This window comes from Bufo gargarizans, chromosome 3 (genome assembly GCF_014858855.1).
Source record: "Bufo gargarizans isolate SCDJY-AF-19 chromosome 3, ASM1485885v1, whole genome shotgun sequence".
NCBI lineage: Eukaryota > Metazoa > Chordata > Amphibia > Anura > Bufonidae > Bufo > Bufo gargarizans.
The window spans coordinates 495,731,938-495,751,348 of record NC_058082.1 but is presented as its reverse complement, the minus strand read 5'-3'; the positions used below and the strand labels follow the sequence as shown (position 1 = coordinate 495,751,348).

Sequence of the window (19,411 nt, the reverse complement as noted above, 5' to 3'; positions counted from 1 at the left end):
AGATATTTGGCGATATTTGTATGGTAATGGAAGAGTATATTCCTGTTTTAGTCGTTCCTGTACTGCTCTATCTAGGATAGATCTCACCTTTACAACGGCCAACTTCATTAATAGGATCGTGCGTATCAAATATGAGCCACATACGATCTCAGACCATTCCCCAATTCTCCTAGTAAAAAAAAAAAGGGAGGTGGTTAGGATAGCCCGTAATTTCAGAGTTAACTCTCATTGGCTTAATATACTTCAGGAACAGGGAGAAATAAGGAGTGACTTGGAAGAGTTCTGGAATTTTAACGCTAGTTCTGCCCACAAACATTATGTCTGGGAAGCCTTAAAAGCCTTTATCCGAGGCATTCTTTATTCCAGAATTCAAAGAGCTAAAGCTTCCTATGCGGAAAAGGAGATTGCCCTGGAACAGTGTGCACATGATCTACAAGGGAAAATAGCTACGGATCAAAACTCAGATATACAACAGTGTCTACTTAAGGCGACGGAGGAATATAGCCATCACCTCCAAGATAAATGTCAACAAAAAATGTTCTTTTCAGGTCAAAAACAGTTTTGTGAGGCAGGAAAACCAGGGAGATTATTAGCTTCCCTGATCCAAAACCAGCAATCTACCACCGTAATTAAAAGTATTAGATCTTGTAACGGAAAGATATGCACAGACAAAGTTGACATTGAGCAAGAATTTGCTAGTTATTTTGCTACTTTATATCGATCGGAGTTAAAGGGGCGACAGGTTAATCATAAAATATTCCTGGATAGAATTAATCTCCCCTCCCTCTCCCAGGAAGATCGAGCTGTGTTGGAGGCTCCTCTCCAACTCCTGGAACTGGAGGAAGCCTTGAGAGCAACTAGGGGCAATTCCTCTCCCGGGGCTGATGGCCTCCCTTTTGAATCATATCGTCGGTATAGCGAGGTGCTCCTACCTCACTTACTGCAGCTATTAAATGTGTCATGGAGTGAGGTCCGTCTACCAGTATCAATGTCTAAAGCTATTATCACCTTGGTTTAAAAAAAAGCAAAGAACGAACTGGAGATGGGGGTCATATATACCCATCTCCTTACTTAATACCGATTATAAAATCGGTGCTAAGGCACTTGCCAATAGACTAAAGAGGGTAGTGGCTAAGATAATTCATATTGATCAGACGGGTTTCATACCAAGGCGCTCAGCCCAGACTAACATTCGAAGAACATTAATGAATATCTACCTTGGAGAGGGAGAGGACCGCTCCATCCTGTCTTTAGATGCCGCAAAGGCCTTCGACAGGGTGGAGTGGAACTTTTTGTGGGAAGTAATGGACAGGATGAACTTTGGTCCTAATTTTATCCAGTGGGTTAAGTTGCTGTATGAATCGCCTAGGGCGCGGATAAATATGAACGGCTCTTTGTCGGACCCCTTTGAGTTACAACGGGGTACTAGACAGGGCTGCCCCTTATTCCCTCTTTTAATTTCTATTTTTTTAGAGCCCCTGGCATGTCGAATTAGACAGGATATGCATATTCTTGGTTTTGGAGGCCAAGATTCGCAGGACAAAATTAGCTTGTATGCCGACGATGTCCTCATATACTTAAGGGATGGATATTTAGCCCTGCCCTATGTGATGGAGATAATAAATACATTCGGCCTTTTCTCTGGATGTGAAGTGAACTGGCAGAATTCAGCCTTGCTCCCCCTAAATAAGATCCCCCCAGTTAAAGTGGCAGTCGTAAGATGTCTAACGTTAACAGACTCATTGGAATATCTTGGGATTCGGATTAGCCCTCTGGTGAAAGATTACATCAAATTGAATATTATCCCACTAATAGATAAAATAAAAAATAACATTTATGTTTGGCAAAAGCTGACGCTGGGCCAGGCAGATAGGATTGCTATATTTAAAATGGTGCTTCTCCCACAGATATTATTCCAACTGGCCCCTTGCCCGATATGGATCGAAGATGCACATCTTAAAGCTTTCGAGAGATTGTTTAATGAACTGATATGGGGCAGGAAAAGAGTTCATATTAAACAAACTTATTTGTGTCTAGCAGAAGAGAATGGGGGTTTATCTCTCCCTTATTTGCGGGGCTATTATTTAGCCTCTCAAATACAGTGGTTTCTCTCTGCCCCTCTCAAGATATATCCCCAACTTATCAGAAATTATACTTGGACTTCAGCAGGACATATTTATCATTTTATAAACTGGTTATATGGGAGAGGGGGAGAAAAGTGTATTATTTTATGCTCTAAGCAACTTGTCTGGAACTCACTCAAAACTATTTTGGGAATTACGCATATATTTAAATTCACCCCCTATGGTATAATGTGCACTTTAGGGAATTTAATAAGATTGATGATATTGAATTTTGGGAAAGGAAGGGTATTATTAGGGTTGAGCAAATGATATATAATGGTGATATTAGGACACTAGCTGATATATTGGGGCACTGAGATGTTAAAACATTAGATAAGTATAAATATTTTCAGGTTAAACATGCTTGTATGTGCACTAAAGATAAAGAGGTGTTTATGATTAAACCACATGATTTTATGGATTGGTGTTTCAACTCATATCAGAACAGTATGTCTATTTCACTAATTTATAGTAAATTGAGATTGGAAATGGGTAAAATGAATAAGTTCAGAAGTAAAATGAAATGGGGTCAAGATATAGGAAATACTAAAATACTAAAATGGGAATTGATTTATAGGAATATTTGGAAAATCTCTATATCTGGGAATCACAAGCTAATTCAGTAGGATTTTACACCGTCTATATTACACGCCCCTCTCTCTTTCTCGGTTTTATAAGGATGCTTCAGATAGATGCCGCAGGTGCCAGGTCCAACGTGCTGATTTTATACACCTTGTCTGGTCATGTCCTATGATTCAGGATTTCTGGACTAATGTCTCTTCTAAGCTAAGGAGATGCTCCTTATATAACTATGATGTAGACATAATAACTGCAGTCTTAGGTGTTTCTTTATTTGATGAGCAGGGACGGGAAAATATGCTCTGGATGAAGTCATTGATGCTGGCCAGGGTGGTAATTGCTAGAAACTGGGGCTCAAACAGGCCTCTGTTGGTATCTGAGTGGCGCCGTCTGGTTGATAAATTAAAGAAATATGAGAAACTTGCCAGTCATACTATGAGCCAGAAAATCTGATGGGATAGAACTTGGTTGACATGGTCATAAGGTCTGGTTTTGCCGTGGATGTGCTCTGAGGCAGCGATAATGAGGGGGGGGGGGGGATGGGATTAAATAGGTCCTTTACTTTTTTGTATACTAATGTTGCATTCATGATAGAAATTTTTGTGGACAATTATTGTATTTGCAAAAACACAAATGCAATCGCACTCTGCAAACCAGCACTCTGCCCTGCCTTTATGCTGGATGTTGAATAAGGCATTGGTGTACTAGTTCCTACCTGTTATGAGCCACGACAGCCACACAAAGTCCAGGGAGCGCAGGTACTGCATGCACGCCAAGCACACTCTGCTTTTAACCCCGTCCGGTGCCATTACAGCTTTCATCGGATCCAGGGATGCAAGTACCAACATGCATGCTGAGCCCACTATATACTTCTCCTGGAGCCAAATGTAACATCATTTTTTATTTTATTTCTATGCTGTAGATATAAAATAAAAATTAATTAATAAAAAAAATAACACACAAAGAATTAAATGTTACTATGTTTTTATTGAACACACCATGTAAACATTCACAGTACAGGTGGAAAAAGTATGTGAACCCCTAGACTAATGATATCTCCAAAAGCTAATTGGAGTGAGGTGCCAGCCAACTGGAGTCCAATCAATGAGATGAGATTGGAGGTGTTGGTTACAGCTGCCCTGCCCTATAAAAAAAACACACACCACTTTGCCTGATGTGAATGATGCCTTGCACAAAAGAGCTCTCAGAAGACCTACAATTAAGAATTGTTGATTTGCATAAAGCTGTAAAGGGTTATAAAAGTATCTCCAAAAGCCTTGCTGTTCATCAGTCCGCAGTAAGACAAATTGTCTATAAATGGAGAAAGTTCAGCACTGCTGCTACTCTCCATAGGAGTGGCCGTCCTGTAAAGATGACTGCAAGATCACAGCGCAGACTGCCCAATGAGGTGAAGAAGAATCCTAGAGTGTCAGCTAAAGACTTACAAAAGTCTCTGGCATATGCTAACATCCCTGTTAGAGAATCTACAAAACGTAAAACACTAAACAAGAATGGATTTCATGGGAGGATACCACAGAGGAAGCCACGGCTGTCCGAAAAAAAAAGCACCTGGATGTTCCACAGCAGTACTGGCAAAATATTCTGCCGACAGATTAAACCAAAGTAGATTTTTTGGGAAGAAACACACAACACTATATGTGGAGAAAAAGAGGTACAGCACACCAACATCAAAACCTCATCCCAACTGTGAAGTATGGTGGTGGGGGCATCATGGTTTGGGGCTGCTTTGCTGCATCAGGGCCTGGACGGATTGCTATCATCGAAAGAAAAATTAATTCCCAAGTTTATCAAGACATTTTGCAGGAGAACTTAAGGCCACCTGTCCACCAGCTGAAGCTCAACAGAAGATGGATGTTGCAACAGGACAACAACCCAAAGCATAGAAGTAAATCAACAACAGAATGGCTTAAATAGAAGAAAATATGCCTTCTTGAGTGACCCAGTCAGAGTCCTGACCTCAACCCGATTCAGATGTTGTGGCATGACCTCAAGAAAGCGATTCACACCAGACATCACAAGAATATTGCTGAACTGAAACAGTTCTGTAAAGAGGAATGGCCAATAAATACTCCTGACCATTGTGCACGTCTGATCTGCAACTACAGGAAACATTTGGTTGAAGTTATTGCTGCCAAAGGAGGTTCAACTAGTTATTTAATCCAAGGGTTCACATACTTTTCCACCTGCACTGTGAATGTTTACATGGTGTGTTGAATAAAAGCATGGTAACATTTAATTCTTTGACAATCTTTGTGTGTTATTAGTTTAAGCAGACTGTGATTGCCTATTGTTGTGACATAGATGAAGATCAGATCACATTTTATGACCAATTTGGGCAAAAATCCGTATCATTCCAAAGGGTTCACATACTTTTTCTTGCAACTGTATCTCTGGCACACAGTGTCGGTGCCAAAATACATCTGACCACAGACATGTGGTCTAGCAAACACGGGCATGGAAGGTAAATACATTTTACTGGTCAATGGGTGAACCTTCTGACGGCCGTCAAGCATGCAACCCGTGGCACCATGTAGATTTGGTGTTACCGCCACGGATTGCATGCAGGCCTGCCTCTTCTTCTCCTCCTCCTACTCCATCCTCCATCTCCTCCTCGGCTGTCTCTTCCTTTTCCGCTGCTACCATCTCTTCTGCTGCGCCCCCCAAGCTCCCCAGAACCTATTCGACATGCCAGATGAGACGTTGCCATGCTGTGCTGCACCTGTTGTGCCTGGAAGCCAAGAGCCACACCGGTCTTGCATTCCTTTCAGCTTTGTGGTCACAGGCCGATCAGTGGCGAACCCCACTCAATTTGACAGTTTGTTAAGTGGTGTGCGACAATGGTGCCAATCTGCTGAGAGCGCTGAAACAGGGCAAAATGACACACGTTGTGTGCATGGCACATGTCCTGAACTTAGTCATGCAGCGATTTATTGCCAAATACCCCGGGGTCCAGTACCTTATGCGGCAGGCCAGGAAAATCTCTGGTCATTTTAGAAGATCTTACACGGCCATGGCTCGCCTTGCTGACATTCAGCGGTGACACCACCTGCCCGTCAGACATCTGATTTGTGACTGCCCGACATGATGGAACTCCACCTTGTATATGCTTGATAGGCTGCTCCAGCAGAAACGTGCAGTTAACGACTACCTGTACGAACTCTGCGGCAGGACAGGTTCTGGGGAGCTTGTTTTTTTTTCACCTCGCCAGTGGCTGCTCATGCATGACGCATGCAGACTTCTGCGGCGATTTGATGAAATCAACAAACTGGTCAGTCGCAGCCAGGGCGCCATCAGTGACATCGTACCTTATGCCTTCTTTCTGGAGTGTGCATTGCGTTGTGTTATTGATCAAGCCATCAAGGAGAAGGAGCAGGAAGATGAGGAAGTCGCAATGCTGGATGAATTCCCAGGGAGGGCTACTCTATCTGAGACAAGTCAACAACAGGAGTCTGAAGAGGAGTCAGATGAGGATGCTGCTGGGATGGAGGAGGAGCAAGAAGAGCATGCTTTAAACTTTTCTGGGATCCCTGGTGTTGTCCGTGGCTGGGGGGAGGAGAACAAGGATGACATTATCCTGGATGATGAGCAGGAGCTAGGCCACTCCACTGCTTCCAGTTTAGTGAAAATGGAGGCCTTCAAGCTCGAATGTTTGAAGAGGGACCCCTGTATAAAAAGCATAAAGGGCAATGACCAGTACTGGGTGGCAACGTACTTAGACCCCCGGTACAAACACAAAATCACATCACAGAGGGCTGTCAGAATGCAGCACTTCCAGGCCTTGCTTCGAGGAATGCTGCATTCTGCTTTTGCGTGTGCTGGCAGAGGAATTTCCACTCACAGAGAAATAGTTGCGGGTACCAATCCAACAGCGCATGCAAGAAGAGGGCGGTTTGAAGATGTGTTGGTGACTTCGGATATGAGATCATTCTTGCAGTCAACCCATCGACAGCCGTCCTCCGGATTCAGCCTCAGGGAATGCTTAGACCGACAGGTGTCCGACTACATTGGGTTAACGGCTGATGTGGACGCTCTGAGAACCAATTAACCCGTGGACTACTGGGTGTGCAGGCTTGACCTGTGGCCAGAGCTGGCACAATTTGCATGGGACTGTTGGCTTGCCCCTCATCCAGTGTCCCGTTTGAAAGGATGTTCAGCGCATCAGGGGGGATCGTGACCGATAAGTGCACTCACCTAGCTCACGACAGTGTGGAGTACCTCACATTTCTAAAAATGAATGAGGCATGGATCTCGGAGGAATTCAACACATGTGACGAGTCGACCACGTTTGATTGAATTTCCTCATGACAGCCCACAAATATCTGCCACCACCCAGAACAAATCATGGTCCCTGTCTTAGGTAAATACAGCGGCTAAAAGGCCTTTTATGTCCGTTGAATGCCTAATTTTTGGGGCAACGTACATTTTTATCCTGTGACCACCTAATGTACCTCTAGCCACAGAATCCAAAGTTCTGTGCTGTCAGGTGAATGCCTATTGCCTAATTTTTGGGGCCTGTACTGGCCGACAGTTATATTTATATCCTGTGACCGCCTAATGTACCTCTAGCCACATAATCACACCCTTGTCTCACTCCTCTGCCTCTCATTATGGTGGTGTATGAACTGCATTCACCATAAGGACTTTCTAATGTCACAGGGTCATGTGACTGTGCCCCCACCCTCTACTGTGCACCTCACCCTCTACTGTGCCCCCTTGTACCCTGCATTGTGCCTTCTTCCCACACCCTGTGCAGTGCCCCTAGTCATTCCCAGTACTGTGTCCTTTTATACTCTTTTATCCCGTCACGGTATGGCGGTGTTATCCAGTCACTGTGCAGAGGTGTTATCTGGTCAATGTATGACAGTGGTATCCAATATCTGGATGGCCATAACTGTATCCCTTTCTGTATCCCACACCATCCTTTTTTTTACCTGGCATGAGCGGGAAAAATATGCAGAGTGCGGTGCTAAGGACCTTTGCGCCATAATCTGTCAGAAATACGCCTAACATAGACGTATTTCAATATAATAAATGATCACCTAATTGTATTATCATTCGGGGGTAGGGCTAATTTCTTTATATTATATAGATTCTAGTGTATTATACTGTGCCCTGTATTTCCCAGTAGAAAATGATCCTTGGGAAACACAGTCCTTATCCCTGACCACCAGAACCAGGTAGCGCTCTGTCAGTACATGGCAGCCTCTCCTATCTGCCACGCTGCTCCGATGTGTACTGGTGCTTATTTTGACACTAGGGCTGGGTTTACATACTATTTTTGCCATCCATTTAATGCATACGAAAAATATATGCCTCAGACTTATGCCGTACAGTGGCGTCCGTTCAGCATACAGTTCCATGGTAGAAAAAAAAAAATTAAGTTAACGTATGCATTTTTTTAATAGACTCTACAGGATACAAAAACGTGGCGTGCTGCACATTTGTATACATCAAACCGATAGGAAATACAAAAATTCTAGGCTCCAATAGGGCATATTTTTGAGAGTTTCCCTCTAAGACGCATAAAAATGGCCCCCGATTAAAATACATATGTGGGATTATTTGTGTACTTCTAGTATTTGTATGCTGGCTGCAAATATGATCTGAAGGTTTTTCAGGTTCGCCTGCAATTAAAGTGGATGGGGCCCGCCATGAACTTGAGGTTCGCAAACATTTGATCATGTTCTCGAAACGTCCCGGCCGATGTTCGTCCATCACTAGTGAGCATTATATTCTGGCACTACAGGGGAGGGGACATTATATACTGTCAGTACAAGAGAGGAGAGAATTATATACTGGCACTACAGGAGAGGGGAGCATTATATACTGGCACTACAGGGGAAGGGAACATATATACTACATGGTAAGCATTACCTACTGGCACTATGGGGGGGGCATTATATATACTGACACTTCAGGCTAAGGAGCATTATATACTGGCACTACAAGGGGGGATAGCATTATATATTGGCACTACAGGGGAAGGAAGCATAATATACTGGCACTACAGGGGAAGGGAGCATTATATACTGGCACTGTGGTGGGCATTATATACTGGCACTACAGAGGAGGGGACATTATATTATTATTATTATTTATTATTAAAGCGCCATTCACTCCATAGCGCTGTACATATGAGAAGAGGTATACATACATAATACAGACAATTGCACTAATCATAAACAAGACGAGTTACAAACTGGTACAGAAGGAGAGAGGGACCTGCTCATGAGGGCTTACAATCTACATGGTATGGGAGAAGGACACAGTAGGTGCGGGGGAAGTCGGTCATGGCGGTATAGAGGCAGCAGGGTCACTGGTTGTAGGCTTGTCTGAAGAGGTGGGTTTTCAGGTTTCTTTTGAAGGATTCCACTGTAGGCGAGAGTCTGATATGTTGGGGTAGCGAGTTCCAGAGTATGGGGGATGCATGGGAGAAATCTTAGAGTCTATTGTGGGAAGAGGCGATAAGAGGAGAGGAGAGAAGGAGGTCTTGTGAGGATCGGAGAGTGTGTGTGGGGATGTATCAGGAAAGTAGCTCAGAGATGTAGGGAGGGGACAGGTTATGGACGGCCTTGTATGTATTTGTTAGTACTTTGAAGTGAATTCGCTGGGCAATGGGGAGCCAGTGAAGGAATTGGCAGCGTGGACAGGCAGAGGATTAATAGGGTGAGAGGTGGATTAGTCGGGCAGCAGAGTTGAGGATAGATTGGAAGGGTGCGAGAGTGCTAGATGGAAGGCCACAGAGGAGAGTGTTGCAGTAGTCTAGACGGGAGATGATGAGGGCATGGGAGATGAGGGCATGGTAGAAATCTTGGAGTCTATTGTGGGAAGAGGCGATAAGAGGAGAGGAGTGAAGGAGGTCTTGTGAGGATCGCAGAGTGCGTGTGGGGATGTATCGGGAAAGTAGCTCAGAGATGTAGGGAGGGGAAAGGTTATGGACGGCCTTGTATGTATTTGTTAGTACTTTGAAGTGAATTCGCTGGGCAATGGGGAGCCAGTGAAGGAATTGACAGCGTGGACAGGCAGAGGATTAATAGGGTGAGAGGTGGATTAGTCGGGCAGCAGAGTTGAGGATAGATTGGAAGAGTGCTGAGAGTGCTAGATGGAAGGACACAGAGGAGAGTGTTGCAGTAGTCTAGACGGGAGATGATGAGGGCATGTACAAGCATTTTCGACGATTCAAAGTTAAGGAAAGCGCTGATGCGGGAGATGTTTTTGAGTTGGAGGCGGCAGATGGTGGAAAGGGCTTGGATGTGTGGTCGGAAGGAATCCAAGGTCACTCCTTGGTTGACCAGGCAGTACACAAGAGGGGACATTATATACTGGTGCTACAGGGGAAGCAATTTATAATAGCACTACAGGAGAAGGGAGCATTATATACTGGTGTTGGGGCAAAACCCCCAATGTCGGATGAGCGGTGGACTCCTAATTAGTTAATTATATGAGTACTCTGAGAGAATAACTGATACACACACGCAATGCCATGTACCAAGTTTCTCTTAACTTTGACAGAAAGCAGAGATTATAAGGCAAAATTCTGGATCATTTCCGAAGTAGAAATACGCCTAAAGCGGCTCCCATAATCTTAAATGTGGTTGTTTGTCACAGACTTGTTCTTTTAATAATTGTACAAATTCCTTTCTGGTACAAAACTAGAGGTGCTAGGAGCGACCTTGAAGTCACGTAATCTCACACAGAGAAATTCACAGATTCTACACACAAAGGTTTTTAAGGCATATAACATAAAATGTCTGTACAAGGCACAACATGGAGTCTCAACCCTCACAATTCCCCCATTTTGAGATATTCACTCATTGCGGGTAACAGATACACATACTTCAGCTGGACATTTCCCCTTGCTGCTGGTTTTCCCAGATTCTGCATATCTGTATCTGCGTGAGGAATCATCTCAACATGTCTCATAATCTCTCCTGTTTCGATCCCTGTTATACATTTTATTCAAGCACATCAATGTGAGCTTAATTACAATATAAATGAGTGCAACAATCAACAAAATCTGTATTATCCCTTGTACTATGCCCATACTCGAACAGTTCTATTTTCCAGGGCAGTAATATTGGCTCAACCCACCCTGTCTTAGGGAGGGGAACTGCTGTAGAATCTGGTCTCCAGATCGATAAGAAGTCTTTGCAGTTCATGTTAACTAATTCTGACCAAGGTACCGGAATGGCCAGATAAGGCATAGTCTTTGAACTCACAGGACTGTGAGTGCAGATCCAACAGTTTTTACAATTGTCCGCATTTGTCATGTTTTTCAATATAACCTGATAATACCTAATTAGGCATTGTCCCAGTCACTTTTCAGGTTCACATGCAGAGCTTGAATGCTCGGAGCCATGGTGAGCAGTGCAAGGATCTCACCTTTACAAAGGTTGCAGTTTTCAACAGGACTTGGAAGGGACCATCAAATCTGTGCTCAAAGGTTTTCCTCACGTGCCTCTTTATCACCACCCAATCGCCAGGTTCAAAACGGTGCATGCCATCTACTGAATCAGGGTCTGGAATGGAAGCAAACACTTGTTTATGAGTGTGATCTAGTCTTTCAGTAAGGGCCTTCATGTAACTGACCATACTAAAATACAATCCTAGCCTTGGGGCACTGCCAAACAATACCTCTTGTTTGGAGTGGTTCTTATGGAATATAAGGCTAGAGGCAAACACTCAGGGGTCGAGTGGAGGGGGAACGCATGGGAACGGCATTCCTGCACTTTTTTCATGGCAGGAACGCCGTTCCCTTTCAGCCTCAAGCCAGGAGAACACGGCTGAATCAGATTCACAGGGGGAGACAGAGCGCACTGTGCAGGGCAGGTTAAGGGAGGAGGGGTGGCTTCAGTTGAGAGGAAGCTGTCTGTGCGGTGCCGCTGCCTGCGACTCCTCTCATGGCGCCCCGCCCCCTAATGACATCATCTCCTTCACTACGAGATCATTTAGAATGTCTTTTAGAAAAGTTTGTCCTGGGATTCGAACTCACGACCTCTACACATCAGAGGAAGGCATTTACCCTCACAGCCATGAAAGCCGTCTAGGTAAATGCTTAAAAAAAAAAAAAAAAAATATAAGACTTCTAATTATACCTAGTGTACTGATATCTAGTGTACAACCATACACATGACAGCTGCCCACTGTGTATGGATGTAGCAGAGCTGGGTGTGTTGGGGCAGCTGTCATGTGTATGGTTGTACACTAGATATCAGTACACTAGGTATAAGTAGAAGTCTTATTTTTTTTTTTTTTAAACAGCTACCTTGACAGCTTTTATGGCTGTGAGGGTAAATGCCTTGCCTCTGATGTGTAGAGGTCATGAGTTCGAATCCCAGGACAAACTTTTCTAAAAGTGTTTTTTTTTTTTATAAGACTTCTACTGATACCTAGTTTACTGATACCAAGTGTACAACCATACACATGACAGCTGCCCACTGTGTATGGATGTAGCAGGGCTGGGTGTGTTGGGGCAGCTGTCATGTGTATGGTTGTACACTAGGTATCAGTACACTAGGTATAAGTAGAAGTCTTAGTTTTTTTTTTTTAAGCAACTACCTCAACAGCTTTTATGGCTGTGAGGGTAAATGCCTTGCCTGTAATGTGTAGAGGTCATGAGTTTGAATCCCAGGACAAACTAAAAGTGTTTTTTTTTCTTTTTCTGATACTTCTACTGATACCTTGTGTACTGATACCTAGTGTACAACCATACACATGACAGCTGCCCCAACACACCCAGCTCTGCTACATCCATACACAGTGGGCAAAGTTACCTACAGTAGAAGTCTTATATATATATTTTTTTTAAGTAGCAAGCTAGACAGCTTTCATAGCTGTGAGGGCATATGCCTTGCTTCTGCTGTGTAGAGGTCATGAGATCAAATCCCAGGACAAACTTTTCTAAAAGTGCTATTTTTTCAATTTATTTTTTAGTCCGCAGCGACACAAATTACAGCATGCTAGATTTTCTGTGCTTTTTTATTTTTTGGAGGGGGGGGGGGGTTGCAGTGGATCTTGGGTGAGTTCCCACACTTTTTTTCCCAGGACTTGACCCCTGCAAACACTCTGTCTAGGGTCTCTGGGTCTCCCGCATGGCTTTTCAGTTTCAATGTGCCATTCGTGTGCTCAACTCAGGCAATATTTACCACACCACTTACCATGGCACCTTTTGACAGATGTGTAGGCCCATGAGCCATAACCGGGTACAGAGGGCATGGCAGGCAAATTCTGTCCTTGTTTCTCCATAGTCCTTGGTCACCTGGCCGAGCCCCTTGTTTAGTCCATAGTTCACAGGTTTTAAGGCTCTTACCGGGGTGGCATTAGCACTCAGCAACCGGAGCACAGCTAGCTTGGCTGCCTAATCAGCTCTGTCATTGCCTTTTACCTCTGCCGTGGTACACCTAGTGTGAGCATTTACTTTCACAAAAGCAACTTCTGGCAACAATAAAGAGTTCATTAGCTCAAGCACAGAGTCTTTGTTTTTAATGGGCTGACCTGCAGAAGTCAAAAAGTCTCTAGCCTGCCATATGGGTCCATAGTCATGTGCAATACCAAAAGCATACCTGGAGTCCGTGTAGATGTTCACCTTCTTCCCTTTGCCATTTTACACACCTCAGTGAGTGCCTTCAACTCTGCCTCCTGCGCAGACATGTGCAAAGGGAGTGGTTCAGCAACGGCTATCTCATGCTGTGTGACCACTGCATATCCAGTGTGGAATCGGCCATCCTCTCCCATAAACCTGCTTTTATCTACAAAATATGCTTTTATGCACATGAGAAAACCCAGAAGTCTCTTGTTGCATCAACTGTATACAATCATGAGGATCATTTTCAGCTAAATCAGACAAAAGGCTACCTGTGCTACCCTCCCCCATCTCTGAATCTGTAATTGGTAACAAAGCAGCAGGATTCAGAGTAGTACATATTTTAAAAGAAAATATTGTCTGGCATGAGGAGGGCACATTGGAGTCTGAGTTGTCTAGCCATAAAAATATGTTTTGGTTGCACCTGTGTGAGAATGTATGTCATGGGGAGTTTGCACAATCACCAGGTAGTCCAACACTACTTCTGAGGCTTTTCAATGATTGCCTACACTGCCGCGACTGCCCTGACGCAGGAGAAGTATGCCACTGGGCGTTGACGTTCACCATGTTTCTGAGTAAGCACAGCAGTACTGTGACCCTGCATTTCTGAACAGAACAGGTTAAATTCCTCATCATGCTTTGGAATACCCAGGGCTAGAGAAAAGCATCAATTTGACTGGCCACTGGTCTCTCCTGGGCATGACTGAGAAGGGTACTGCTTCACTCGAGGGGGCTAACATCCTGACTTAAGATATACAGTAACCGGAGACATAGTGAGTTTCCCTATGTCTGTTCATCATTGTTTTGTTTTTTTAGTTTTTTTTCTATAATATCCATAATACAGGGAGTGCAGAATAATTAGGCAAATGAGTATTTTGACCACATCATCCTCTTTATGCATGTTGTCTTACTCCAAGCTGTATAGGCTCGAAAGCCTACTACCAATTAAGCATATTAGGTGATGTGCATCTCTGTAATGAGAAGAGGTGTGGTCTAATGACATCAACACCCTATATCAGGTGTGCATAATTATTAGGCAACTTCCTTTCCTTTGGCAAAATGGGTCAAAAGAAGGACTTGACAGGCTCAGAAAAGTCAAAAATAGTGAGATATCTTGCAGAGGGTTGCAGCACTCTTAAAATTGCAAAGCTTCTGAAGCGTGATCATCGAACAATCAAGCGTTTCATTCAAAATAGTCAACAGGGTCGCAAGAAGCGTGTGGAAAAACCAAGGAGCAAAATAACTGCCCATGAACTGAGAAAAGTCAAGCGTGCAGCTGCCAAGATGCCACTTGCCACCAGTTTGGCCATATTTCAGAGCTGCAACATCACTGGAGTGCCCAAAAGCACAAGGTGTGCAATACTCAGAGACATGGCCAAGGTAAGAAAGGCTGAAAGACGACCACCACTGAACAAGACACACAAGCTGAAACGTCAAGACTGGGCCAAGAAATATCTCAAGACTGATTTTTCTAAGGTTTTATGGACTGATGAAATGAGAGTGAGTCTTGGTGGGCCAAATGGATGGGCCCGTGGCTGGATTGATAAAGGGCAGAGAGCTCCAGTCCGACTCAGACGCCAGCAAGGTGGAGGTGGAGTACTGGTTTGGGCTGGTATCATCAAAGATGAGCTTGTGAGGCCTTTTCGGGTTGAGGATGGAGTCAAGCTCAACTCCCAGTCCTACTGCCAGTTTCTGGAAGACACCTTCTTCAAGCAGTGGTACAGGAAGAAGTCTGCATCCTTCAAGAAAAACATGATTTTCATGCAGGACAATGCTCCATCACACGCGTCCAAGTACTCCACAGCGTGGCTGGCAAGAAAGGGTATAAAAGAAGAAAATCTAATGACATGGCCTCCTTGTTCACCTGATCTGAACCCCATTGAGAACCTGTGGTCCATCATCAAATGTGAGATTTACAAGGAGAGAAAACAGTACACCTAAGTTGCCTAATAATTATGCACAGTAATAGTCACCTGCACACACAGATATCCCCCTAAAATAGCTAAAACTAAAAACGAACAAAAAACTTTGGGTTCATTGAGAACATGTTTGTTGTTCAATAATAAAATTAATCCTCAAAAATACAACTTGCCTAATAATTCTGCACTCCCTGTAGAATAATTTCACTCCTTTTTTACCTAAAACCAAAGCACACATCTTCCCGTGTTTTTGAAATGATTCCATCAGTAAAGCTGATTTCGCTCACACAGACATAAATAAATATTTCCCATACATTAACACACACACAAGTCTTCAAACTTATTAACAAATAACACTTTCTGGAGCTTCATATACTCACACTAAGTACCTCAAATACACTGCCTTGTTATTTTCTCTTAAAATTGCCGACAGTGTTCTCGCTTTTACACATTCCAATGCCGTGACATCACTCACCGCTGCAAGCAGCCCCTGCATTCTCCCCTCTCTCTCACTCTTCATACTCACCTTTCCGTCTCCATATGTTCTCTATCTCAGCAAATAGAGTTCCTACTGGTTCTGCAACATATTCACCAGGCAACAGGTCACACAGATACATGGACAGGCAAGACATAATACTTCCTCTACGCTGCACCGAGCAAGTTTCCACACTCAATTCTCCATTTGAAACACATCCTGTAATCGTCCGCAGTCCAGCTGCATACATCTCTACTGTCTCTTTTCTACTCCCTCTCTCACTCGGTATGGTCCCCATGGTCTGTCTCAGTCCAATCCCAGGATTTGGGTCTGGCTCACAAGGCACTTTAAGACCCCAAATCCTAAATTAAGTCCTTCCATAAAGGCAGACATGAGAAGTTTTTCTCCCATTTGTCCCGCGTCATCTCACCCCATGTCAGTCCGGACAGTTTTTAGTCCTGACTCAAAGGAGACTATATCCTCTTTAGCCTTCTGCACTACGTCCTTCAGGCTCCGTGAACTCTCATCCTCCTTTGTCCTGGCCCATCTATCAAAAGTCCTACAGTACTCTGTCCCTGACTGTTCTGTCTTCTCCCAATCCCTCCAGGCTACATTTTTCACTCTGTCGCAATCTAGGGTATTCTTAACCGAGCTATACTGTGCCTCCTCTAACTTCAGTGCTACCAAGTCATTTAATTCTGCCCATGTTGCTCTGTAAGTGGACTGTATCTGTTGTAACATTTGGGATGTGGGCATGGGCCACGTCAGTGGGTCAGGTATCCTTGACAGCAGTCCCAGTTGGTCCTTAGGACTCCATGGAACATACTGTATAAGGTGCTGTTGAAAATAATGGGGAGCCTGAGGAGGTAGTGCTGCCTTTTGGCCATCTTGGCCATCTCCACCACCAGCTCCATCTGCGGTGGGCAACTGAGGGACCTGTGGTATCATCTCTGTTCTCAATAACACTGAATATAATCCAGTACTGTATCTAGGGGCACCACACACTCTGCAGGTTTCAGTCCAATCTGGATTCTGATTCCTGCAGGTCCTGCATATCCATCCCTCCTGTCCCTGTGCAGGGGCCATGGGAGAGGCATGAGCCCTTGGAGAATTATACGGTGGTGGACCTCCAGATTTAACCTTTTCAGTTCAGTCCTCTTCAGGGAGTTTGTAGTACAAATTTCCCCTAAAAAGTTGTGGCTTCCAACCTTGGGTTTCTATCTCTCTTGCTACCTTAATCCAGATGCTAACTACATCTTCACATGCATGATCCTTAATCCACCCATTGTGGGTGTGCTTGAACCTTTCCCAAACCTCTAAATTGATGATGATGATGATGTATAGTCTTGTGTACACGCAGTCTTACCCTTCGGGCCTCGATGCGCTTAGCTGACTAATTCAACAGGGAGAAAAAAAAGAAGGCATGACACATTGCCATGGGCCACAAAGGCCTAGAGAATAAGGCACCTATTCCAGAGACCAATTTCCTAGCACTTATCAAATGGAGAGTCAAGAAAAAGGGGAGGAAGTTAGGGGGATCTGAAGGTTCAAAGGGTTCGGACGAGATATAGAGAATGTGAAGAAAACAATTTAATAAACGTGGGGAAAAAGTATCTTTAAAATAAAAGAACATTACCAATCGTGAGTTTATAGACTAAGATTTAAGAAAACCCCCAAAATTATATACAAACCGGATTCCCAAAAAGTTGGGACACTAAACAAATTGTGAATAAAAACTGAATGCAATGATGTGGAGATGGCAAATGTCAATATTTTATTTGTAATAGAACGTAAATGACAGATCAAACGTTTAATCCGAGTAAATGTATAATTTTAAAGGAAAAATACGTTGATTAAAATTTTCACGGTGTCAACAAATCCCCAAAAAGTTGGGACAAGTAGCAATAAGAGGCTGGAAAAAGTAAATTTGAGCATAACGAAGAGCTGGAAGACCAATTAACACTAATTACCGTATTTTTCGCCGTATAAGACGCACTTTTTCTTCCCCCAAAATGGGGGAGAAATGCCCCTGCGTCTTATACGGCGAATGCAGTCAGTTTTACATCGCTGGCAGCGATGTAAAGAGAGCGAGGACTCGGGGAGGGACTGGGAGGAGGAGCTGGGGCCGGCAATAGCGGCGGGGCGGTGCAGTCACTGTACTAAAGGCCCGCCCCGCCGCTCCGGTGTACTAATAAAATATGTCATATTCAATGAATGGTTATTAAATATGCCCCTTTATGCCTAATAGTACCTTAAATCCTAAGCTCATCCGTACAATGCAGGCCGGGCGGGCGGCAGCGTAACTCCCTGATGTCACGTGCCTGCGCCGCCTACTTTATGAATGAAGCAGGCGGCGCAGGCAAGTGACGTCAGTGAGTGACGCGCTGCGCCGGCTGCCCGGCCTGCCGGCATTGTACTGAAGCGCTTAGGATTTAAGGTACTTTTAGGAATAAAGAGGCATATTTAATAACTATTAATTGAATAAGACATATTATATTAGTATACAGGAGCGGCGGGGGATCTGTGGATGGCACAGTTATGGGCTGGGAGGGTCTGTGGATGACACATGTATAACAGTGCCATCCACAGATCCCCCCCCTGTAACAGTGCCAGCCACAGATCCCCCTGTAACAGTGAAAGCCAGATCCCCCCATAACAGTGTCTGTCATCCACAGTTCCCCCCTAACAGTGTCCGTCATCCACAGTTCCCCCCATAACAGTGTCCGTCATCCACAGATCCCCCCATAACAGTGTCAGTCATCCACAGATCCCCCCATAACAGTGTCAGTCATCCACAGATCCCCCCATAATAGTGTCAGTCATCCACAGATCCCCCCATAACAGTGTCCGTCATCTACAGATCCCCCCACAACAGTGTCCGTCATCCACAGATCCCCCCATAACAGTGTCCGTCATCCACAGATCCCCCCATAACAGTGTCCGTCATCCACAGATCCCCAGTAATAGTGCCATCCACAGACCACCTAGTTCCAAACCCACCAAACCCACAGCACACCTTTTGGATAAAAATATTTTTTTTCTTATTTTCCTCCCCAAAAACCTAGGTGCGTCTTATACGCCGGTGCGTCTTATACGGCGAAAAATACGGTAGGTCAATTGGCAACATGATTGGGTATAAAAAGAGCTTCTCAGAGTGGCAGTGTCTCTCAGAAGACAAGATGGGTAGAGGCTCACCAATTCCCACAATGTTGCGCAGAAAGATAGTGGAGCAATATCAGAAAGGTGTTACCCAGCGAAAAATTGCAAAGACTTTGCATCTATCATCATCAACTGTGCATAACATCATCCGAAGATTCAGAGAATCTGGAACAATCTCTGTGCGTAAGGGTCAAGGCCGTAAAACCATACTGGATGCCCGTGATCTCCGGGCCCTTAAACGACACTGCACCACAAACAGGAATGCTACTGTAAAGGAAATCACAGAATGGGCTCAGGAATACTTCCAGAAACCATTGTCAGTGAACACAATCCACCATGCCATCCGCCGTTGCCAGCTGAAACTCTACAGTGCAAAGAAGAAGCCATTTCTAAGCAAGATCCACAAGCTGAGGCGTTTTCACTGGGCCAGGGGTCATTTAAAATGGAGTGTGGCAAAATAGAAGACTTTTCTGTGGTCAGACGAGTCACGATTCGAAGTTCTTTTTGGAAATCTGGGACGCCATGTCATCCGGACCAAAGAGGACAAGGACAA

At 44.3% G+C, this 19,411-nt stretch overlaps 1 protein-coding gene across 3 annotated transcripts in view; it reads right to left on the bottom strand.

Moving 5' to 3' along the window:
* LOC122930441 (nitric oxide synthase, inducible-like) overlaps positions 1–19,411 on the bottom strand; it is a 424,300-nt gene that overhangs the window by 103,743 nt on the left and 301,146 nt on the right. For all 3 annotated transcript variants that reach the window (XM_044283851.1, XM_044283853.1, XM_044283852.1), the window contains exon 3: positions 11,106–11,242. The gene's annotated coding sequence lies outside the window, so the exon portion shown is untranslated. The remainder of the gene's footprint in view (positions 1–11,105; positions 11,243–19,411) is intronic.